Here is a 26,129-nt window from a genome sequence, read left to right as displayed (position 1 = left end):
TTAGGTGTAGCTAAATGGGTAGGTAATTCTGGTGTTGCAAAAGCAGGTTGGTGATCAATTTTGTCCTGTTAAATATAAGTTATCTCATGAGTATCACAAACATCCTGGCAAAGTGGCTACAGTTCAGTGGAGCATGACTGATTTCCCCTCTCATTTCCCCAAGAACACTTACTAACATCCCCTCAAGGACATTGGGATCTGCTCAATGGTCCTAGTTCATCTCATTTTATAGGAAGTACTAAGTGAAACTTTGTGTTTACTTAGCCAAAACAAGCCACATTTCTTGTGTAAAATAATCACTCCATTTCCCTTTCATTTCCCTAAAAACCTAAGTTATTACTTTATAAACTTAGCATTTTCTATCTACAAAACCATACTAACACCCTAACTCTATTATATAGCTCCTATCTAAAGTTTTCCCCTCCCATACTATGTAAAAATACATACAAAACCCCAAAATTCTATAATATCCCGACCCCTCGCAACTATAGCCATATACCAAAGCTTTCGAGAATTAAAAGGTTTGGCAAAAACCTTATAATAAGCCCTCCGTGTTCAAAACCATTGGAGTCTATTTAACACTCGGTTAGATAAACAACCACGCCCATAAACCCCTGTTAACCAAGGTTTATACCCCGCAAACATTAAAAAATATTAAAGTAATGTGCGGGTCCTGTGTTGTACCCCCCTGCCAACTTACCCCTTCGTCAACTGTCCGATTAGGCCCTCCCGATTGAACGGCTCACACCAATATTCGAGGCGCTCCGATGTCTGGATGATAGCACGTGATAGAAAGTTGTTTTCCCATCGTACTGTGGGACGTGTGTCGCTCCCACTGTTTATCGCATCCGTTTAGTCCAAAACCGCCGCCGTACATAAAGCAGTGCGATGAAACCATAAACCGCTCTTGCTTACCGCTCCTGACATCGTCCACCACGTCAGCACCCACGTCAGCACCCACATCAGCTGCCACCTTGTCACCATTTTGTCCGTCGTGTCCACCATGTCAGCACTAAGTCACCTTTCATACCCCCTGCTACCCGACAAAGATGATGTCATGCTGATGTCACCCGACCAAAGCATGCCAATAACCCGCCAAAATCAAAATTTTTGTTAAAAAGTCATTTTAACGACGTTTTTGTCCATTTCTCTTTGTTTTTCTTGCGTGAGCTTTGCATGGTTTACGACGTCCAAAATGACATTTTCTCTGCATAGTCTGCCACCCAGAGGAATTCACTCCGCAGCTCAGCCCCTCAACTCAGTCTTCAACCTGCATTTCGCACCAGGCGCCTGTAAAACAGGTATTTACCCGATATTCGCTCGTAAACCCTGTTTTTCCGAGTTTCTCTGTTAAAATCACCCGAAGAACTAAAATTCAAGTTAAAATGTGCTCCTGCCTACAAATCTCTGCATTTTAAGTCACTGTTTGACCCATTTTTCCAAAGAAAACCTGCGAATTCTGTTCTCCTCTGCAAATTTCCCATTAAACTAAAATTCAAGCACATTTCCGCCGGCAAAATCTCCAAAAATACCCAAATATTGAGTTAAATTTGTCAAAATCACTTGCAAAAAGCGCACCATTTCCACTATTTTATCCATCTTACCAATTAAACTCTGCAGACTTTGTCTTTTCTATGAATTTTAACCAGTAAGGCCATTTCTATATAAAACTGAGTTTGCAAATTTTCTGAGAAAAACCTCAATGCCAGTACTCTATTTTCTGTTGTTACACAAACCCAAATTCCAATTATAAACACAGACAGTGAAGCATGGAAGCTCCAGTGGCCTCGAATGTGGCCCCCTTGAATGCCCCACATAAGGAATTTGAATGGATACCCCTTGCTGACAGGGACTTCCAAATTAAGGATATGATGGGTTACAAACCTCACCTACAAGCCTTTTGTGAAATTAGAAATAGCTACAGAAGAAGCACTGATGTTTTGGGAATTTGGGAGTCCAACGTGCCTATCTATTACCTCCCTTCAGTGAATGTGCTCCCTCATTTCATCCATTTATGCTGTACAAATTATGAACCCACAAAAAGAGCAGTTATGGCTCCATCTGGGACTGTACTCTTCTATATTACTCCTCAATCCATAAATGAGATGTTTAACTTCAAGCCAACTCAGCCTCTAGCTCTTCTCACCAAGAAATTATTGCTTGACCAAGGTGCCAAACTGTCCAGTTCAGAGATAGCCAGAATTGCTCAATTGTTTATGAAACCAAATTGCCAGCCCGAGCAGCCTCCTCCTTATCTCCAAGTTTGTTTCAATGAGGCAGGGAGACTCATTATAGACATGATATGCTACCTTTTAGGATTCAAAACGAGTGAGTATGTTGATGAAACTGTTTTAGTATTGATGTCCATATTCACTCCGGGAAAACCCCCTGCTGTCAAGTATGATTATGCCACCTTCATAGAAAATAAAATCCATGATCAATTCATGAACTTGGAGAGAGAAAGAGTGTTCAAATACACATCCTACATATATCATTTGCTACTATACTATCAACCTGATAGTTTGCAAATTCCTCTTAAACGATTGGACCTTAAGGGTGAAAGGAGGTCTGTAATTTTCTGGACCTCAGTGTTCCATGAGGTCCACAACTCCCCTTATACATATTGTGAGTTCATTGACCTGTTCATATATCTAGCCACTTCTTTGTTGATAACAACTCCTCCTGCCAGGCTCTCTGCTGAAATGCAAAAAATTTTACATCTCTCCAAGGAATACAGTATTGGTGACTGGTATTTTTACCAAAACCACACAGTAATCAGGATTTATGGCTGTGAATTAACTCCCTACAAGCTGCCAAAGTATGTCCCTATGAGACTCTTTGCCCTGGAATACTACCGGCAATTTAGTAGTTCAGATTTGACTCATTTCTATGGTGCTAGGAAAAAGGCACAGCTCAAGATAAGACATCAATTGGGCCCTTTTATCTTCAATAAAATGGAAGAAGCATGGGTGGAAGTATATAAGATATTAAGAGATCAACTTATGCTGAAACAAAGTTTTCATTGGTCACCATATGACCCTGAACATTTCATAAGTTTTAGAAGAGTAAAAAACAAGCTTACAGGATATGTGCACCACAAAATCCCTGAAATTCAACAATATGCTAATCAACAAGAATGGGTAGAAAGCACACTAGTTGAAGAGCTTATTGAAGAAGAGGAATTAGAAAAATAAATGAAAGAGCTTGAGAAAACACTTGACGTGGTCTCTTTTGGACAGGTCCCCTTCACATTGCCTCAACACGTTGGAGTGGTCACATCATCTGCCACAACTTCACAACAACCTACCCAAGGGAGTACTCCACCTGTAGGGACATCCAAAGGCAAGGAAGTGCAGTGTTCAGAACAGCAAGATATAATGGCAGACCGACCAGATACAGAAAAGGAGAAAAGTCAAGGGCAAGTTCCTTCAAGACAAGCAAAGGTACCTGAAATCCCTGTGTTAAAAAGTCCTCTCAATGAGGAAAGCGCCAAGAAAAGAGACAGACCAGAAGGCACACCTTTTAGTGGATCAGTAGAACAACAAGGGGAAAAGAGGTAAAGGTTGAATCCCTACTCTGAAGAAGAATTGGAAGAAGGGACAGCAGGTAACCTAAGGGGTGAGAGAACAACTGAACAGTAGATCCCTCCAATTTCGGAAACATCAACTAGCTCATATCAGCAAGAGCAAGAGAGGCAGCATGGTGTGGAGGTTACATCAACCAGGCCACAGAGAAAGCAAGGCTCGGATATCAAGAAGGCCTTCACTGAAATATAGGCTAGAAATAATCCAATAAGGATCCAACTTTATAACCAATTACTGAGAACGGCTCCCACAAATCAACAAAGACTAATGGCAGCCTATGATATTCAAGAGGGAGGATGACCCTTGGTCACTTCAGGCCCATAATGCAGCAGCCACAGTCAGCTACTGATTATATCAGGACCAATCTGGAAGTCCTCTCTAAAGACATCCATCCAATGGACCAAATTGAATTACATAAACAAACCGACGAAATGGTGTACTCCACCTTAGCAGACAAGGCATTATTAGCTCACAAACTGCAGAATTCATTGCACAATACCTCTACACAATTAGAGTTGGAGAAGGCCTCCTCATTAGCCAAGGATAACAGAATCAAATCCTTGGAGGAAATTATCATTGAGCTGGGGCATGATCCCAAGGATCACAAGGGTATACAGGCCTTAATAAAAAAGAAAGAAGACGATATTGCAGCCCTCAGGAAGCAGCTCAAGCTCCCAATTACCATGCACCCTCAAACTACAGAAGTTGCATAGCAGAAAGAAGAGGAGGATGTGTCAAGTTTGCTAATGAGGATGAATGAAAGACTGGCAGAAACAGAGAAGGCATTGAAGGAAGGACTACAAGGAAAACAGGGAGAGTTGGCCTCTCAGCCATCTCAAACGGCTCCAATTGTCACAACAGCTCCTCCTACAACTACTATAGAAATCCCTCCCTCCGTCCCAGCATCAACAACAGGTACCTCAGCTTCAACAACAACAACAGCAATACTAGATTCCAGCCTGAACATGGAAGAGATGATGAAGGAAATAAAGGCTTTAGAACTCCAAATGAAAGAGCTAAAGGAAGCCAAAGAAAAACTGGCCAAGATAGAGGTGAATTATGGTAAATAAAAAATAACTGTGGCTGAGAAAACAAGAGAAGTAAAGGCCGTGGAAAATAAGGTAAAATGCTTGGAGAAGGACCTTACTCTTCACAAAACTCTGGTAGAAATCAAAACAATTTTGTGGACCAAGATTGGCCAGTTCATCACTGATCGATGGACATCAATACAGACTATTCATGACCAGATTGAATTAATAGAAGTAGCTCAAGTTGAGACCCAAAATGCCAGAGCATTATTAGCAAACAAGCCCGAGCAGGCCAATAAACTCATTCATTTTTTGAATACTCATACCAGAGAGCAGGTAGCATCTCTAGATATTCAGGATAGAACAAGTACAATTTTGACAATAAAAAAGGTGCTGACCATGAGGAATTTTGTACAAAATTTGGAAAGAAAGTGCCAAGAAATTCAGACAAAAATAAATGCCTTTAGAGAAAATTTTGCAGTATTGCGGAGCAAAGGGTTACCCAGCTTATTGACCAGTAATCTGAGACTATTAACACATGAACAGTATGCTCACAGGGTAAATACCTATGATACCAATCAAATTACAGCATCATCAAGCATTTCAGAAGACACAGTACCTCCCTCTGGACATAGATTATATGACAAATTGGAAAATTTATTCTTTATCAAGCATGAGATAACACATCTTTTTGAAGTGTAGCCCAATTACTACAGGTATACTGAAGCTGATGAAACATTAATAAAACTACAAAGACACTAGTTTCCAACAGATCAATGGTGGCAGGGCATGTTGGAGGTTTTACCACCAAGGTAGTGTTGGCACTAATTCTTTTTGATTGTCTGCATCTAATCAAATTTAATGTGCATGCCACATATCATAAATATGACAATAGCAAGGAAGAAGCTCACGCCAAAACACATTAAAGGGGAATCAGGCACAGATGACAGGGCCAGGACAGCAATGCAAGAACGCGAGATAAAGAAACAGCTGCCAGTCGACTTATTAAGTCCAAAAGTCAAATATATCAAACCACCTAAGGCAGCCAACACAACGCAAGTTACTTCTGCATTGATTACGCTCTATTTTCAATATCATTTATTGCCTTTGAAGAAGTAGATGGATAAATTTATTACTGTATATTTTCCCTATGAGATATTTTGTAACTATTCTTTTATAAATACCTCCTCAAGATATGTATTATTGTTGGCTGGTGAATATCATTCTGGACCTGCGCTGTAAATTTCGAGAACTCTTCTGAAATAAAGATTGTTGGAATGCTTTGCTGGTGAATTTGCTGGTTATGGAATTAATGGCAGAAGAATATGTTACAGAATTTTCGTGTTACCTCATGGATCAATAAGTCTTCTTTACTCTTGTTTTACTATATCTGTGTTTTATATACCATCTAAATATCATGTTCTAAATTGCAGGAAAGAAGAGTAACCCAGAATTTACTTTACTTTACTCTATGTTCAATTCCTATCATTTTTTATGTTTTCTACAGGACTAGCATAGGCAAGAGTTCTTGACTGCTCCTGTCTCCCTGGTTCGTGCACCCTGAATACAACTAGAGAATTCTTAATTGTTCCTTGATAGTATTTACTCATCTTCCCTCTATTAGCATAATGAAATATTCTTAATTTCCTTTCATTCCCTGACTCCATTTCATCTTATTCCAGCTTGAAAATTGTTCTATGTTTAATTATCTTGCTCTGTCCCTCCTTTTTCCTAAGAAACCATACCCAGAAATTCATTTTCACTGACTTCATTCACCCAATGGTCTGAACTTCTCTTATTTTGCAGCCCTGTTCTATCGAATGCCAACTTCCAAACACCAAACAAAAACTTGTGCCTCATAACTAGCCTAACCTATAGCAAAACAAAGCTAAATTATAAAGAGAGAGCCCTCTCTGGTTGTAGATTGGCTAGAATCTACAGCTAACAGATTGTTTAGTGGTTACCTCAGCCGTATTCCCTCCTTATAATTTTCCTAGGGAACAACCTGAGTGATAACAGCTGGTAAGAGGGTGAAACATATATTAGAACTTGTGCACAGTGATGTGTTTGGACCTGTGAAGGTTCCATCACTGGGTAAGTCTGTGTACTATATATCATTTATAGATGACTTTTGAAGGAATACATGGATATATTTCCTTAAGAAGAAATCTAAACTCTTTGACAGTTTTAAAGAATTTAAATTTCTGGTGGAAAGCCAAACAGAGAAGAAGATAAAGATGCCGAGAACAGGTAATGGTGGAGAGTTTTGCAGTAAGGAATTTGAAGAATTCTGTAAGAAGTGTGATATAACATGGTAGAAGTCTACTCCATATACACCTCAGAAAAATGGAGTTTCAGAAAGAATTAACAAGATGTTGATGGAAAGGGAAAGAATCATGCTAAGTGGTGTTGGGTTAGGACAAGAATTTTGCGCAGAGGCGGTGGAGACATCATGTTACATGGTCAACAGATCACCTTCATCAACATTGGAGGGTAAGACTCCACAAGAGGTATGGACTGGTAAGAAGCCATCTCTTTCACATTTAAGGGTATTTGGATGTGATTCATATGTACATGTTCCAAAGGAGAAACGCACCAAGTTGTATAGTAAATTTGAAAAGTGTATCTTTATTGGGTATAAGGATGGTTTAAAGGATTATAAGCTTTGGAACCCAGGAACAAGGAAGGTTGTGTACAACTGAGATGTGGTGTTTAGAGAGGTGAAATATGTTATTAAACATAAATTCCAACCAAAGGAACCTGAGAAGATAGAGTTTGAGCTAAAGGAGGAAGAATCAAAATCTACAATAGAGGAGGAATCAGAAGATGAAGAGACGGAAACTCCGTTTCTGAGAAGATTAGTTTGAGAAAGGAGGCAGCCAAAATGGTGTAGTCCATCTCCATTCTATTCAATTTTTTTTTTATCTATTACTGATGATGATCCCAGAACTGTGAAGGAAGTAGTAGGTTCAGAGCATGGAAAACTCTAAAAAGAGGCCATGGTCGATGAAATGGCATCTTTGCACAACAATGAGGCTTGGGATCTAGTGGAGTTGCCGGTTTGAAGGAAACCCATTGGTAGCAAATGGGTGTTCAAGAATAATACAAATGTAGAAGGAAAGGTGGAGAAATACAAAGCTCGGTTGGTAGCAAAAGGTTATTCCCAAGTGTCTGGAATTTATTTTGGTGATATTTTTTCTCCTGTTGCCAAGGTAACTTCTATTAGATTACTTTTATCTATTTTTGTTGCTTTTTATTTTAATGTAGAATAGATGGATGTGAAGACAACATTTCTTCACGGGGATCTAGAAGAGGAGATCTACATGAAGCTACTTGAAGGATTTATGGGGAAGGGTAAGAAAGAACTAGTATACAAGTTAAAGAAGTCTCTGTATGGGTTAAATCAGTCACCAAGGATGTGGTATCAAAAATTTGATACATTTATACGGGGACTTGGCTTCACTAGAAGCAAAGGAGATCACTGTGTGTATTTTAAATTAATTGGTGACCATTTTATTTATTTGGTATTGTATGTGGATGATATGTTGCTGGTTGGAAATGACAAAGAATTTATCTAGGATTTGAAGACCCAATTGTCCTCCAAATTCGACATGAAATATCTTGGTGTTGCGAACTATATTTTGGGCATGGAAATTAAAAGTGATCAGGAAAAGAGGAAGCTCTGGTGAAACCAGAGGAAGTATGTCAAGACAATATTGCAGAGGTTTAATATGCAGCATAGTAAACCGGTGAAGGTTCCTATTCCTATAGGTGTAAAGTTATCTACTGAAAAATGTCCCAAGACACAAGAAGAGGAAGAGGATATGTCCCGTGTTCCATATGCAAGTGCAGTCAGTAGCCTAATGTATGTGATGGTTTTTACTAGGCCAAACATTACACATGTAGTGGCAGTATTGAGCAATTTTATGTCAAAACCAGGGAAGAAGTATTGGAGAGCAATGAAGCGGGTTTTCATGAATTTGCATGGCACTAGTGATTATGGTTTGTGCTATGAAGGAAGACTAGGATTGGACAAAGTTTTGGATATATGTGGCTTTGTTGATGTGGAAAGGGCTGGAGATCAAGATCAAAGAAGATCTACAAGTGGCTATGTGTTTAACCTATTTGGAGGTGCAGTCAGTTGGATGAGTAAGAAACAATTTGTAGTGGCACTATCAACTATAGAGGTAGAATACATGGCAGCCACTCATACAAGCAAGGAAGCAGTTTGGTTGCAGAGATTGTGTTCAAGTATGGGGTTAATACAGGGAGGTATAAGGATATATTGTGACAGGCAATGTGCAATTTTCTTGGCAAAGAATCTTGCTTACCATTCAAAGACAAAGCACATTGATGTCCAGTATCACTTTGTGAGGGATATGATAGAAGACAAAAAGGTGTTGCTGGTAACAGTGGACTCTTTGAAGAATACTGCAGATGCATTGACAAAATTTGTGAGCTCTGAGAAGTTCTAATGGTGTAGAGAAATAATGGGTGTTGCATGGTTGGATAAATGACTAAGCTCTCTTGTGGCCCCCTGTGGAAAGAAAACAACAAGTGGGAGAATGTTGGGTTGTGTTATATCCCTTCCACAACTAGCCCACGTAGTTAACCGGGGGTTAGAAGTGGGGCGGAGCCCCCCCTTAGTTGAGCCAATTGTGTAGCTAGGGGAGTCACAGGTGGTTTGATGGGTGTAGGTAACCCCACCCTATGGAGTCTTGGGTAGCACCCTAGAAATTTTTGGTTTTGGACCCTATGTTAGGTTGGGTGGACCTACCTATGGTTTTGTGCATGATTTTCACACATGGTTTTGGATGTGATGGTTTTCAGTCCATGGTTTTGGACACGATGGTTTTCGGTCCATGGTATTGGATGCTTTGACATGTATAAATATGTATTGTAACATTGAAAGGAACATAATGAAAAATCATGCTGGTAGTCCTAATCTTGGGATCCAGGGGAACATCTCTGTGTATATGTGTTTTAAGTGTTATGCTCTCGCATTGTTTATCTTTTGTGTTTTAGAATTCATATGCAAGTAATTTCTATATAGGGTTAAAGCCTAAACCAATTGTACAACAACCAAGGACATCAGAAGATTGTAAAAAGATTGATTTTGAGGTATTGGCAAGGGATATTCATCCCATTGACCAAATTGAATTCCACAAATAGGCTGGAGAAATGATTTACTCCACCCTTATAGGTAAAGCCATAACTTCCCATCAATTGTAGAAATCATTGAACAATATCTCAACCCAATATTAGTTAGAGAAGGCCTGATCACAGGCCAAGGATACCAGAATCAACTCTTTGGAAGACTTACTGATTGAATTGGGACATGATCCCAAAGATATCAAACCCATTCAGCAACTAATTAAGAAAATAAAATGATGACATTGCAGCAATAAAAAAAGAATTGAAGATGCCTCAGCTATAGCATCCCCAGACACAGAAAGTCTTGGAAAACAAAACGAGACATGAAGAATTGATGGACTTAGTCCTAAAATAAATGATCAGTTAAGGGAGACAGAGAAGGATTTGGACACTTTAATTCAGCTGAAGCAAAGTGATATTTCCACTACATCTGTAAATGTCATCCCAACAGTCTCAACAATTGTTCCTTCTGCATTGGAAGCCTCATTAGCTCCCACGGTGCTTATGGCCACAGTAGAATAGGTTTCAACACAGTATAAATCAACAGTAGGTACATTAGGTGAAGAAGCAACAAAATTAGTCAAGGATATGGAAGAGATGTCCATCCAAGAAATAGAGATGAATAAGTTGAAAGTGAAGATGAAAAGCTTGGAGACTGATTACAAGCTTGCCAAAATCATGCACAAAAAAGAAGTGCACAAAGCTACCAGAATGAGTGACAGATTAAATGCCATGGAGAAGGAACTGACACTGAAAGAACCTCTTGGACAAGCTAAGGAACTGCTATGGACCTATATCATTCACTCTATCAATGATATTTGTCCATCTATTCAGGTAATTTTTTAGCAGATAGATTTAATAAATATGGCTACAGAAACCATCCAAAAGGTAAAAAAAGAATTTGGAGAGATGCCTCAAGATGCCACGAGAATCATCCAGTTCCTTAATAGTAAAAATAAGTATGAGCTTCATGAATTGGATATAAAGTACATAACATAAACAATTTTTTAGGTAAGAAAGGTCCTCTCCAAGAGAAACTTAATGCTAAACTTGGATGACAAGTGCCAGAATATGCAGGTATTCATTGATAGATTTATGGTTAAATTTAAAATTTTGAGAGCGAAAGGGCTACCGAGTCCCTTATTAATAAATGACAAGCTCATGACACAACAAGATTACAATAACAAAATCAGAGAGATAGCAAAAAAACAAGCCAATACATCATTAGTCAAGGCATTGCCAACAGGAAAAGTACTTTATTAGACATTTGAAACTCATTTTACCTCCAGGATGAGGTAGAACACTTTTTTACCAATAAGCCTACTTTTTCAAAGTACACCGAGGCAGATGAAATATATAGGAGGATACTTAAGATCCAATTAACTAATGCTGAAACATGGCATAAATTGACTAATTTACTATGAGAAATATGTAGTAAAAAGGTTAAAGTATAGTAAAAATAAAACAACCAAGTAAAAAGATGAAGATAGATCAGTAGAGTCAAAGAGTATCAGTGTCAAAGTGTATAAGACGAAAGGCAAAAGTAGATGAAGCTTCTAGCGTAAAATATCAAACAACAAAGTAGCATAAAGGGCTAAAAGCAAACCATAAAGGCCAACAATAAGAAAATAAAAGGGACAACATGAAGTAGTTTGATTGTTGTCTCTATCTTCTTGCAGGAAGATATTTTTATTTCCTAGATTAAATCTCAAGTTAGCTTGAGATATGTTGTAATAATTTTTTATATAAATACTTCACAATTTGAAGTATGTAGGTGTGGATTCTTAGACATTTCTATAGAATTTTAATCAAAAATACTGCAAATATATTGTACCATTGACTGAGCGAGCAAGGTGAATTGATGAATAAAGACAAGATATTTCATAGGATTCATGTGTTGAGCAAAGTGTAGATAAGTATTTTCATATGTTATCGTTATCTTTCTTAATGTTTTTCCACAATCTTTAATGTATCTCTGAATCCGAATGTTATAACTAGAACAATATCTCAGAATTTGTTTAACTACACTCTGTTTTAATAGTTGTGCATATAAATGTTTTCAACTGATATCTAAATTAATGAATTCTTAATTTCTCTTTAGTTTAGGTTGTTTCTTGCTAATCTAGATCAAAGTTTTCTTAATTGCCCTTTGCTTTCGATTACCCTCTATTCCTCATTATACCTCGGTCCGAGAACCCTTAATTTCTCTCTCACCCTCATTAAAACCATTTCACCCCCCTATTCCAAAGACCTACACTTTACTCTGCTAGCTTTTCCTTTTAGCATTTCCTTTCGTGAGTTGATCCAATTTTGTCGCCCTTCTATGGACTCCATAGCCCAATGTTCTAAAGACATCATTCTATCCATCTGTTTCAAGGATCCCACCATCCAATCTTGAATAAAAATCAAAGACTCCCAAAACATTCATAACTAGCCTGAAATCCAATCAACAAAGCTAGATCATATAGAGAGAGCCCTCTTTGATCCTAGGTTGGCTAGGACCTGTGCTCCAAAGTTGGTTTGTGGTCACCTCAGTTATTTTCTTTCTTCTAATAAATTCTAGAGAAATTTCTGAGTGATAACAGAGTAGAGGGCCTATGACTACATTTCCAATGTGATTACTTCTCTTTATGAGTTCATTTACAATGACAATGAAATTCAAAATTTGCATGGTTTTCTTGTTCGTAATTTTGTTTTCTTTAAGATACTAACTTTTTTTCGATGGTTGCATGTGAGGCTGCTGCAGGCATATTCTAGTCTTGTGGTTGCAATTCATGTTCACTTGAACCTATGAGTTGTTGGCATGTTCAACACTTATAACTATAGGTTCATGCATACGAATCCTAGAGGCTCTATGGTGTTTACATGGAAATTTAATTTTCTTTTTCAAAACCCTACCTCCTTTCTCTCTCAAGAAGCAGAATTTGGGCTTGTTATTTTTACATATCACATATCTAGTGAATATTTAATACTCTCAACATCTCAAAGCTCTCCTTCATCTCGTTGTACAATAGGGCCATTTGACACCTTTATAATTCGATGTTTTCTATTTCCAAGTTCATCATAATGACTGTAGTATTTTTCTACATTTACCATGGTTTGTCATTTCACACGACTTTGGCATTTGATGAATCATGTGTTGTGTACATTTAATGTCAATATTTGGGTTTAAACATTTATTTATGACTTGGTTCTTTTTTCTTTAGTCTTATTTGTTTGACTCTTTACCTATACTTGCATGAATTTTATAAAATATAATTGTAAATATTGTGAATAGAACTCTCTTAGCTCCTCCCACGATATGGGTGTATATAATTTTGTGTAGTTATAAACTATCATAAGTTTAATGGTTACCCTTTTTCTTGTCTGTAGGAAAACTCATGGGTTTAAGATAGTTGTGGGACATTCCTAAAGGTAATTGGGGTTTAATATGATTTCCTTCCCATTTATTTGCCAATGGTTATGTTCCTTTTTTACTTAGTACTAATTAACCTATGATGTTTCATTTTTCCTGTAGTTAACCCTAATGCAATTTGTGAAGCAATTGTTATATTGAAATGAATTAATGTCTTGGGTTTTCAACAATTTGATTCCAGCATTTATATTAAAACTCAACATTCTTCATAGTTTCTCCTCTTATCTCAGGTGACCATGCATGGGAACAAGCTTATGGACGTCAATTACAAGTCCTCCTAGTTCTCATTTCCCTTTTTTTAGTTAAATTACTTGGGGAGAGCATGTTAGATTCAAATACTTATTATTACTTAGGTTTCTAAGTGATAATTAATTCCATACCGTTGATAAATATTACCTTTGTAATGACTTGAACAAATTTACATTTTATAATGACATGTTTTATATCATTTATATTCTGTTTTACTCTAAATTCCATGTTGAAATTCTAGTGATGCAATGACTAGAATAGGTTTTCACAATTAATAACTACTTCTATTCTTGGAAATAGCTCCTCCTTTATCCTTTAGTCAATAAAACGCTATACATGAAAATATTCAACCATTAATTCTTCAACAAGATTAGTAAATAACGATCACCATAGACAATGAACAATATGAAAAAATAAATAGACATGAGACACTAATATTAGGTTCATAGCTAGGGAAAAACCCATAAAGGGAAAACCCAAAATTATTTCCTTATTAGAGAGATATTTTTTCCATCAATAGTACATCTTAATGTCGCAATCAACCAAAGTATGCATAGATAAAGAGAGAAATTCCACTTTTTTCCAATGAGAGGGTTTGCAAAAGGATGTCGAATTATTGTCTTGAAGTCATTATGATGGGAGCTCAAAGTTACCACTTTAATCAGAAATTAAATCCGAGAACATATACCCAAAAATCCCTTAGTTAACTTTAGAAATATGCTACAAAAGGAGAGTGAGCCTCTCTCCAAGTCTTGGCGACAAGAGAAGTACCAAAACATAAGTGTAGATGATCCACGTCACTATATCAATGAGGCATATAAGGAGATCAAACTACATTCAAAATGATCCCTTGTAATACTCTTTGCATGAGTGAATATTCAATGAAATAGGAGCAAAAATTAGATGGAAATTATAAACTTAGTTGCTTGAGATAATGGTGGATGAAATGAGAAGCAATGAACTCTTATCCATAGGCATTATAAGAGGGCTAAGTAACCCTAATGGGGCTGATTCGATGAACTTTCATGGAGCTGGATTGTGGAGATTTTTTATGATGACATGAGGTGACCAATAATTAATTTCTTCTTTATGTATTTGATGAAAAATATTGATCTATGATATAATATATTTAAACACTCCCTCTTAGCTAGCATTTTATTTTTTCATTCTCCCTTTAGATCAATCTTCCTGGCCGATCCATAGACCTCATGATTCACACCCTAAGGAAGATAACACAATCCAAGTTTATATCTCAATCTCATCATAAGGAAAGATACATAACATCCATTTCAAATAATCTCCCCAAACACGAGGTTCATTGCACACATCCCTTGGGGAGGAACTAATAAAGCATCTATGATACACAAGGTCTTAAGTAATGCAACCTAGAAGAGGAATCATAAATACATCTCTAGTATAATAATGTCTCACGGCACATATCCTACTAGAGAAATCATATACACATCTCGCAGGAAACAATGTCTCATGACATATATGCTATAGGAAGAGTCATCAATACATCCCTTGACAATAATGTCTCTCAGCACATAACTTACGTGAGGAATCCATCAATACAGCTCCTTCAAAACAATGTCTCTTAGTGCACAAACTATTAGATGAATCCATCAATACATATCCTAGGAAATAATGTCTCTCAACACATAAAATATGAGTGGATTCCACCATTACATATTCCAAAAACAATGTCTCTTACCACGTAACCTATAGGAGGAATCCATCAAAACATCTCCAGGATGGTAATGTCTCTTGACAAAGTCTCTAGGATTAATGCACCAATATTATGTTATGTCATCAGTGATCCCTCATCAAGGGGATTCTTAGTAATTCCAGTTCCTTCATATAACCATTAGAAACCAATTTAACATCAGAAATGTAGCCATGATATAACAATATTCAATCATTCATTGAGATTTAGGTAGGGATTTTCTTGGAAGCAAACATCAGAAACTATAAGGAAACAATAGTAGACCTTACCAATGGCTTCTCATAGAAGCAATCATTGGAAATAACTGGATTTTCATGAAGGAAAATGTGAGTGTCCATAGTTGAATCTAGAAGATAACAATAAATGTTAGTATAAAGATCAACAAACCAATCAATGAATTAATCAAGTCAACATTAGAGTCTTGAATATTCTGCAAATCATTTATCACAAAGATATCGAGGGACTTACACTCAATTATACTAACTAACTCCCTCTTAATCATAATTCCTATACATAGCATAAGAAATCATGTGTTCACCTTTAGAATATCTAGGTCAACATCATTCATCAACATTTACAATAGAGGAAAGCATTAATCATGCTAATATTGTTTGTTTCCTCTAAGTACATAACCTATCACAAGTGCTTTGTCATGTTGTTCTTCCAATATTTCCAATGATTTACCTTGGCAGTCTTCATCATGTACTATTGATCCTCGAGAGGAGGTTGTTGAAGAACAAGAAAAACAAAGCAAGCCAACAGAACCATAATGATATAATAAGTAAAACAATCAAGATAATAATTATCTTTTGAGAGTGTGTCAACTCCCTCTTGATGTTAGCCTTCTTAGATTGAGTTCAATTTCATTACATAATCAACGAACGTATATCATGATTATTTTATCAAGGATTCTACATCATCGTCGAACGATCATCATCATCAAGGAGTCTTCTTCCTATCACCAAAGAGTCCACATAAATAGCACATATCATCTATAATAATTTAACATCATCAAGTGAAAATGATTATTATCAATATCATCAATGAGTCCATGTCATCAACAAGTCCACATTATGGTCATCATCAAAGATTCTAGTCCAATTCCACATTATGGAGTCCATGTTATCAATGAGACCACATTATCATCATCAACATCATCAATGAGTCCACATCATCATCATTCTGGTCATGATCACTATTATAGAGTAAGCATCAAGGAGTTATGACCACCATCAGGGAGTCCAATCACATCATCCACATAGTTAATGAGTCATACAACATTGTCGCCAAGGAGCACTTATTATCATCAATAAGTAATATACATAGTCAACATCATAGATTGTGGATCCTATATCATTAAGAAGTCCATATCAACATCTTCAAGAAGTCTATACCATCATAAAATATTTCACGTTATTATCATGAGTCAACATCATCAATATCAACATCAAGGAGTCCACATTATTCAAATCATTGGCATTGAGTCCATATCATCAATAGGGAGTCCTCATAATCTTTAAAGAGTTCACTTGATTAGTAACTTTTAAAAATCAAATGAAGAAACATAAGATACTTATATTCTCAATTTCTTTTTAAGTCATTATTCATTTGCATGCTTTATCTTCATTTGTACCAAGGTTTTGCTTCATTTTTCAACAATAAATGAACTCATCAGCTAGAATTTTAAACATCATGTCCATTACGGTCCTTAATGTTTGCTTTTTCAATCATTCACATCATATTTAAGGAATGATTTATAGATATGAGTGTATTATCAACAACAAGTGCAACCAAAGAAGACTATACAAAGACAATAGAATGATGTCAATTTTGTTAATTTACAGTCTCAATGCATTCTTAGAAGAGTACTTCTAGGGTTGTAGATACAAACCCTATATTTCCAATATAACCATTATTACGGTTTTTATTTTTAGAGGAAACATCATGTCCTAGGATTATGAATTATAGCCATAAGATTTATCTTAATTTAATTTATCTAGATTTTTATATATACCCTAGATTCTATCTTTCAAAAAAACACTTTTATGTTATGGATTTGATATAGTTTAATTTAAAAGAGAACTTAGCGTGCAGACCTTAGATATTATTTCAAAAAATAAAGAAATTCATAAGACGAAATGATTTAGATAAGGTCTTCCTCATTCCCTATCTTTTATAAATGACCATCATTATGACCTAAAACATTGTATTCAATTGACATAGGAATTATACATACCTATTAGACTTTATGTGTCCTCTCTTGAAAAGACCTAGCCATTTTCTTAACTTTATTCAACAATGAGACAACTTGTTAATTTTTGAATAGACGATATTCACTTATACTTCCTCCATAACTTACATAGGTGTTTTCTTTATATGATCTATATAGTTACTACTTTCTTTTACAAGTTTCTTGCTAGAATGGGTAAATATTAGTGCTCTTGTATCAACCAAGATCCTAACTTCATAAATATTTTGTTATTGTGGTATAGTGATGCTTGAGAATCAACGTAAGTAACGAAGCCACAGTATCAGAGCCACATAAATGAAGTCTCAGTGATGCATCTAATTGTATGCATCAAGTCATAGTGATTTAGTCATAATGAATGATTTCCATTGATCCATAACCTAAATTAAAAGCCATGTTATAGATAAATACAATGGCATATTAATTGTAGGTGTGATGCAATAATCAGAGTGATGTCCAATATAACAGGATTGTGAGAGATATTTGACCATGCGATAGTATCGATGATGACATAGATGTGATGCAGTTGCTAGAAAGTGAACCATTACGATTTTATGAGCCAACATAATGAAACATGGAACAAAACGACGAACCATTTGATGTTCCATATTGTAAATATCCATATATTTAAGCCATATATATGTAGTTGCATGTCATTTCCATGTTAGAACATGATGCCACCGAATGCGATATCAAGAGCCTCATATGTTAATAGATTGGTCTCCATGCGTTCATCTTCAAACCTCGAGTTGGTTCCATGTTGAAATGCTAGTGACACAATGATTAGGATAATTTTTAGCAATTGATAATTAATTTGATTGATGAAAATAGTTCTTTCTTTATCTACTATTCAACAAGTAGATATACATAAAAAACTTTGACCATTTCTTTATCTACTAGTCAACAAGTAGATATACATGAAAAACCTTAACCATTAATTTTTAAATAAGAGTAGTAAATATATATTATAATAGAAAATGAACAATAGGCAATAGTCAAAAGACACAAGACACCATGATTAGGCTCATAACCAGGGAAAAACCCTTAAGAAAAAATACCAAAATTCTTTTCATATCAAAGAAGTTGTGTCCATCAATAATCCATATTAATGTGCCAACAAATCTAAAATAATAAGTCAGAGTCTACACAAATAAAGAGAGAAATTTCACATCTATCGAATGAGAGGGTCCACACAAGGAGGCCAAATTTTTATCCTAAATCCAGATTAATGTGTCAACAAAACTAAAATAATAAATCAAAGTCTACACAAGTAAAGAGATAAATTTCACATCTATCCAATGAGAGGGTCTGGACAAGGAGGCCAATTTGCTATCTTAAAGTCATTGTGATGGGAGGCTTAAGTTGCCACTTTAATTACCAACAAAATACTTAGAATATATACCCAAAAATCCCTCAGTCAACTTCAGAATTATGTGACAAAAAGAGATTAGGCCTCTCTACAATTTGCAGCCACAAGAGAAGTACCAAAACATAAGTGTAGATGATCCAAGTCACTCTATCAATTAGCCCTATAAGGATATCAAACCACATTCAAAAGGATACCCTGTAATGTTCTTCATATGAGTGAATATGCTTGGAAAAAGAATTCCAAATTACATGGAAATTGTAGACCTAATTCCACGAGATAATGGTGGACGAAATTAGTGCCAATGAGCTCTTATTAATAGGCGTCGAGAGAGGGATAATTATCCCTAATGGGGAAAACATAATGAATTTTTGACAAGCTCACTTGCCAGGCTTGTTTGTGTTGACTTGAGGTGACCAATAATGAATTTCTTCATTTTGTATTCGACGCAAAATTTCAACCGAAGCTAAAATAAATTTCAACAATCAAAGGCTCTCTCATTCTAGATTTTTGTAGTTGCTTCTTCCATTCATTCAAAAGATTATGTAGCCATATATATGATTTGAATTTTTTCAATGGTTATGTTATGTCCCTATTGTACTAGTGTAACCCCTTATTGTTATTAGTGCAACCCCCTTATTATATTATTGTGCCCATGTATTCCCCATATTGTTCCTATGGTTCCCCATAGAAGCCCATTATTTTTATTGTTGTGCCCTTACATTATTATTTTTATGTTGGTTCTTATTATATCATGACCCTTTGACTCGTATATATAGAAAGGAGGTCTTGTCATTTGTATCATCCAATAATTGTTCATTTGAGTAATGTAAAGGACGTGTCCCCCCTCAAAGAGGCTAATTTCTAAGGCGTTGATCTATATTTTCTATCTTCTTCTGAGTTGATTTCATAACATTTGGTATCAGAGCTTTGGATTCTAGGGTTTCGCTGCTCCAAATAGGCCATCGTGGTATTTTCGCTATAACATTTCTTCTTCCACATTTTAGAAGCTAAAAAGGAATCTCATTTGAGATGCAATCTTGTTGAAGCTCGGGTCCAAATTTCTGACCTTGCCTCACTATATTTCTGGAGATATGATATGAGGAAGTTAAGGCTTTTGCAAGCTCCAGAATTGCATCTCAAACAGGTCCTCATGGAATTTTAGCCATAATTGTTTTTCTACAAAGTGTGAGACTCTCATATTAAAACACATTTGAGCTGAAAACTTGGTGAAACTTGGGCCTGAATTTCAGATCTTGTTTCACTATATTTTAGGAGAGACAGTCCAAGACATTTAGGGTTTCTACAAGTTCCCAAATTACATCTCAAATAGGTGACCTCAGGAAAATTTTCATAACTTTCTCTTTGAGCACCAGATTGAAATTTTTTAACAACTTGCAGAAAGAGGATGGATGGTGGTTTTCTGTGTAAGTTTCAAGTCCTACCGTTGAAATATTGACATGTGGAAATTCATACAATTTCACTCTACTAAACTAGTATATAATAAGGTCATCATGGAAGATTTGACATAAATCCGCCTTGCAGAATCCAATCTTGATCAAAATTGTGGGGTTAGAAAGAGGGCTCAAGGGGCTACTGTAAGACATAATTTCAAAACTTGGAGATCTAGAATTACAGAGTTATAGTCATTTCAGGATGGATCTCCTGAAACGAAGAAAAGGCAAAATGAGGAATTTTGATGCCAAGGCTCTAGTAAATTGGATACTATAGATGGAGCAATATTTTGATCTACATGAGGTGCAACTATTACAAAAGTTACATATTGCATCTTCATATTTAGAACTGGATCAATTTTTATCGTATTAAGGGCTTTGTTCTTGTAAACCACTTGTTACATGGTCAATTTTCACGGAGGAAATGATATCACATTATGAGGATACAAAGATCAAAACCTTCTCTAGCCAATTGATAATTTTCAAACAAAAGTGCTCAATGGAAGAGAACATTGAGGAATTTCAAAAACTGAATATAAGGGAAAATGATATTCAAGAGAAGCAAAGGATTAATGTATCCATAGGGACTTTAAAGATTGACATTCAACATGAAGTTCGTCTTTGGGAACCTGATTCATTGGAGAAGGCATTCAAGTTGGCAAGAAAAGTGGACAGAAAAATTATGGAATCAAGGAAGTATACCCGTCACAACTATAAAGATGTAAGTTTTGTTTCTCCTAGCCTTCCAAAACCTACAAGGATGACATCAAAATAGTTGGAAGAAAAAAGAGAAAAACGGCTTTGTTACAATTGTGATAACAAATACATTGAAGGTCATAAGTTTGCTGAGAAGAAATTATTTTACATTGATTGTGAAGAGGACAAAGAAAAGGATCAAAAAATGTCAAATGAAGAGGATATACACCAGGAACCAACCACAGAGAAAGAAGAAATGAATCCGACCATATCTTGTAAATCATTGGCAAGAATTACCACTCCTAAAACTCTCAAGATAGAAGGACATATCAAGAAGAAAAATGTTGAAGAAGTGAAAGTTCACATCGAGGATCAAGAAATGAATCTAACCATACCTTGTAATGCACTGGTAAAAATTACCATTTTCAAACTCTCAAGATAGAAGGACTTATAGAGAAGAAAAAGGTTCAAGTAGTGAAAGATCACATCGAGCATCAATAACAAGTTCTCCAACTTTTAAAGGATAACGCCACTTTGGTGAAAAATATAATGAAACAATAGGCATGTCAACATCGTAGTGAAATAAGTTTTGATGTAGGTGATTGGGTAGTTTTACCACTACATCCATACAAACAAATGTCCCTCAAGCAAGATATTTATGAGAAGGAAATATTGGAAATACTACATGCACTTAAGAAATGGCGACCTTACCTAATGGGAAGACACTTCAAGTTAAAAATGGATCATGATAGTCTTAAAGAACAAATATTATCTTCAGAGGAATAGAAACAATTGGTCACAAAAATCTTGGGTCATGACTTTGAAATCATCTACAAAAAAGGGAAGCAAAATGTTGTTGCAAATGCACTCTCAAGAAATGATGAGGATGTGGAAGAATTGTTTTGTGCTATTTCTATTATCCAACCAGATGGGATAAAAAAAGCAAGGGATGAATGGAAGAATGATGAAGAAGTGTGGCTGCTCATTCAAAGTTGCAGAATATCCCAGTTCAAATAATTTTTTCAGAACTTGATGAGGAAGGTTAAATCATATTGGAACCTGAACCAGTCATAGAAAGAAGAAATTGACAGCTACAAAATCGATCAATTTTAGAGTATCTCATCAAGTGGAAGAACTTACCCACTGAAGATTCCACATGGGAGGATGAGAATTTTATACAGAATCATCAAGAACTACTCAAGCGTTGACGACAACACTTTTTGAAGGAGAGGGGCATGTTATGTCCCTATAGTACTAGTGCAACCCCTTAGTTTTATCAACCTCCTTATTATATCGTTGTGCCCATGTAATCCCCATATTGCTATTATGGTTCCCCATAGAAGCCTAGTATTGTTTTTGTTGTGCCCTTACATTATTATTGTTATGTTGTCTCTGATTATATTATGACCCCTTAGACTCCTATATATAGAAAGGAGGTCTTGTCATTTGTATCATACAAGAATTGTTCATTTGTGTAATGTAAAGGAGGTATCCCGCTCGAGGTGGTTAATTTCTAAGGCGTTGATCTATATTTTCTATCTTCTTCCGAGTTGGTTTCATAACAGGTTATATATGTTGGACATCAATTATCTGGTTGACTTCGATGAGAACAATACTCCCTTGGCATTCAGCTCTAATATGTATCTATAGTTTCCATTTTTCTCTATATATTTATGGAAATGATTTCACTAAGATGCTATCAATTTTTGTCGATTTTTAGAGCCAATGGAAAAGGATTTGGCACTTAGTCTCTTTGAAATGTGAGTTTAATTATTATTAAAAGGCTAACTCTATAATTATAGCCATTTACTGGCCTTACATGAGTTACTTATATATCTTCATGTGTGAAATTTTCTTATGTTAATAGGCATAAATAACAACTACTCTTCTATTTAAACACACAACAATACTCTTGTATTTATTACAACTCTTGTGTATACTTTCTTCCATTCAAAAATGACTTGGAACATGTTACTAATTAACTTAAGTGATTTATGGATAGTTTCGACCATTTCATACTCTCTCTCTCTCTCTCTCTCTCTCTCTCTCTCTCTCTCTCTCTCTCTCTCTCTCTCTATATATATATATATATATATATATATATATATATCTGTGTGTGTGTGTGTGTGTGTGTGTGTATGGCCAAACTTGTATAATTTTTGTCTTAAATATAATTTTGGTTCCCTTTAGTTACATTCAAGAACAATAAGCCTCTCGTCGATAAATTTAGATTACCATTTTTTTGTTATGTTTCTCAAAGGATTGACCAAATTTGTATAAAGAAACATATTTATAATTTATTAATCTCCAGTAAACCATTAAACACATTTTATCTATTCATTCATACCAACTAATTTAGCTAGAGAATATAGATGGTTCCCAATGTTCATGTTTTAATTAATGGATTAATTAAGTGTTTCCCTTTTTGTCATTCTCTTTTGATAGCTAGACTTATAAACAGATATGTTCCAAGTCATGATTAGAAATTGATTAAATAGCCTCATAAGACTTCTTGATAGATTATTCTATTGGTCCATTTACATTATTTCTTGATGTAACATACAATTATACATATTCTACAACTAAAAACATCATAACTATAATATTATTTACTACAATAACTCCATCTAACTCGGTAATAATTTCATGAATTTATCAATATTTTTTTTTGTCACAAGTTCTAATCTACAGCTATATTTATCTCTAACTATTATGCTTCAAACTTATTTTATTTCAAGCATACATATGGATACAATAAACAAAGAGTAGTAATATAATTGAAGTATAATAATAATGTTTATAGATATTTACTCTATTCACAACCTCATATTTTCGTTCATGTAATACGTTGGTATTTATCATAAGCTACTACAGAAGATATACACAATACATTCTACATTCAGACCGCAACCATAGTTTCCTATCCTATAGTAATATTTCATATGAGTGAATAACTTAAAATTTAAAAATAAAATATGCAAATAAAATTTCATTTAACCATAAACTAACACTTGGGGAATATTGAGGATTGGATCATGTTCCACACAACCATGAATTGCCTCTAGAAGTTCCCCATGAGCTAGGATCTTCCTTCCCTCTAGAATTAGTAACCTCCTTGATTTCTACATGCTTTTTCTTTGTATATTTTGTCCCTAGCATATTCTTAGTAGTACCTATCTTTACGATCTCCCATCCTTTTTCCTAGGCTTTTTCTCTTTAGTTTTTTCAAAAAATATTCTTTTCTTTCTCTTTAAAGCTTTTATTTCTCTCCCTTGGTGATTTATTCCACCCTACTTAGTATTTCTCTCCAACTAAGTGATTAACATAATCCTTATCCCATTATTTTTTGATTTTTAATTATTTTCTCCTAGGAATTTTTAGGATCTTTTTAGGGAAGATCCACCCACTAGACTTAACCATAGACAACTTTTCATAAGCTAGAAATAAATCTTATAAAACTATATTTCTCCTTACTAAATATCCCAAACATTTTATTTATTAATTCAAATAACAATAACTAATTACACCATCACATAAGTCCCATCATGGCTTCTATATCCATTCAACCCAATAATAGTTCAATGTATAAAAATAGATGTCTAGAAAGCCATAGGGGTGTTACAGTGATGAACTTTGAAATCCAATGCTTACTTTGTGATATATTTTTTTTAGAAGTAAATATATAGGCATGTGGATCCTTTAGAGATTGATATACAAGATAGGTTACAAATTAAATTCCTAGTAAGATTCCAACATGGTCAATGGGTTATCCAAAAGGTTGTAGGGATAAATTTTCATACCGATTCGTATCATAATCCATAATCTAGAGGGCCTAAATTATAGAGTATATAAGATGCTCAAATGATGGTAAATTTTGTTAGCAATTCTAGCCTGAAACCAACTATAAAAATATCACAGAAATGATACCCTTAATTAATTATCGATAGGTCATGACATATTAGAGGTCATCCTTTGCTGAAAGAGAAAATCAGAACCACAGAGATATTAGGGCTCATTCCAAATCAAAATACTACATAAAATACTAAGTATTAAACCCTTGATTGCAAGATATTATTTCTTCTTCACTACTCTAAAAGGTCACAAATACAAACTAATCCATTCTAGGCCTTAAATGGAGATTCAAATAGAATTCCTTTGTTCCTTTAATCAAATCACATTGATCTTGAGAAGGATGAACCTTGGAGATGAGCTCGAAAATACTCTAGATAGAGTCAATGAGAAAATTTGTGAATGTAATGCACTAATGGGGGTTTTGGAGGTCTTAGTATTTCAAGAGTAAAGAATGATGGTGGCAATGCTCCTGGTGCTTTCATGGATAAAGGGGGAACTAGTTATACCCAAGAATCAGAAGTGAACATCCATGGCCACTGGTGATTTCAACTCCATGACTAATGAGGATATTTTTTTGGCTTCTATTTTGTTCCATCTAGATCTAGTCTTGTAATGTTGGTATCTAAATGTGGTTTTTTCTTGGAACTATTTACAGACTTTACAATGGAAAATTGTTTTATTTTAAAATTTAATCAGCCATGGAGGATGCAAACATTTTTTTTACTCTATTTAATACCTTATTTTTGTACTAGAGATAAGATGCAAGGGTTCTGGTCCAAATTCTTGTCTTTTATTAATATAAAATACCTTACCCATTCGATTGAAAAAAATAATAACATTCACTAATTATTATATATTATTAATAATTACAATGGTTAAACCCCAAGGGTTAGCTTAGTGAGCCTCCTTGCTGAAGCACCGATTTTATTGAAAGGTAATAATTTAAATTCTCTTAACACTCTCAAGGTTAGGCTTTGTGGTTGCATTGGTACGATGTGATCCTTTCAAATATATCTACCTCATATAATTTTCCCATGGGCATAGTGGTGACCGATCACTCGGGACTGTGAAGCACGTAGGAAAAAACATATAATGTTAATAGTTAATATAATTATTTAACCTCATTCTTTACCTAATAATATTATTCGTTAAAATAACATTTTAGGGGTGGAAGAGTGTGGATTACTAACATCCATTGAGGTCAAATATTGCACCTGTAGTAAATCCAAAAAATTTAGGCACTACTCATACTGACAAATCCTCTTGATGGTTTCACATTTTTTTTTCTACTTTACTTGGAATTTATTGGTGCCATGTGTTATTGTCTTGTATAATGAAGTCTTGCTCAATATATTCT

The sequence above is a fragment of the Pinus tabuliformis genome, chromosome 9, assembly GCF_031772625.1.
Source record: "Pinus tabuliformis cultivar Carrire ecotype Pingquan chromosome 9, CPIR1, whole genome shotgun sequence".
Lineage (NCBI taxonomy): Eukaryota > Viridiplantae > Streptophyta > Pinopsida > Pinales > Pinaceae > Pinus > Pinus tabuliformis.
The sequence above is the reverse complement of the archived record's forward strand: the minus strand, read 5'-3'. Positions refer to the sequence as shown.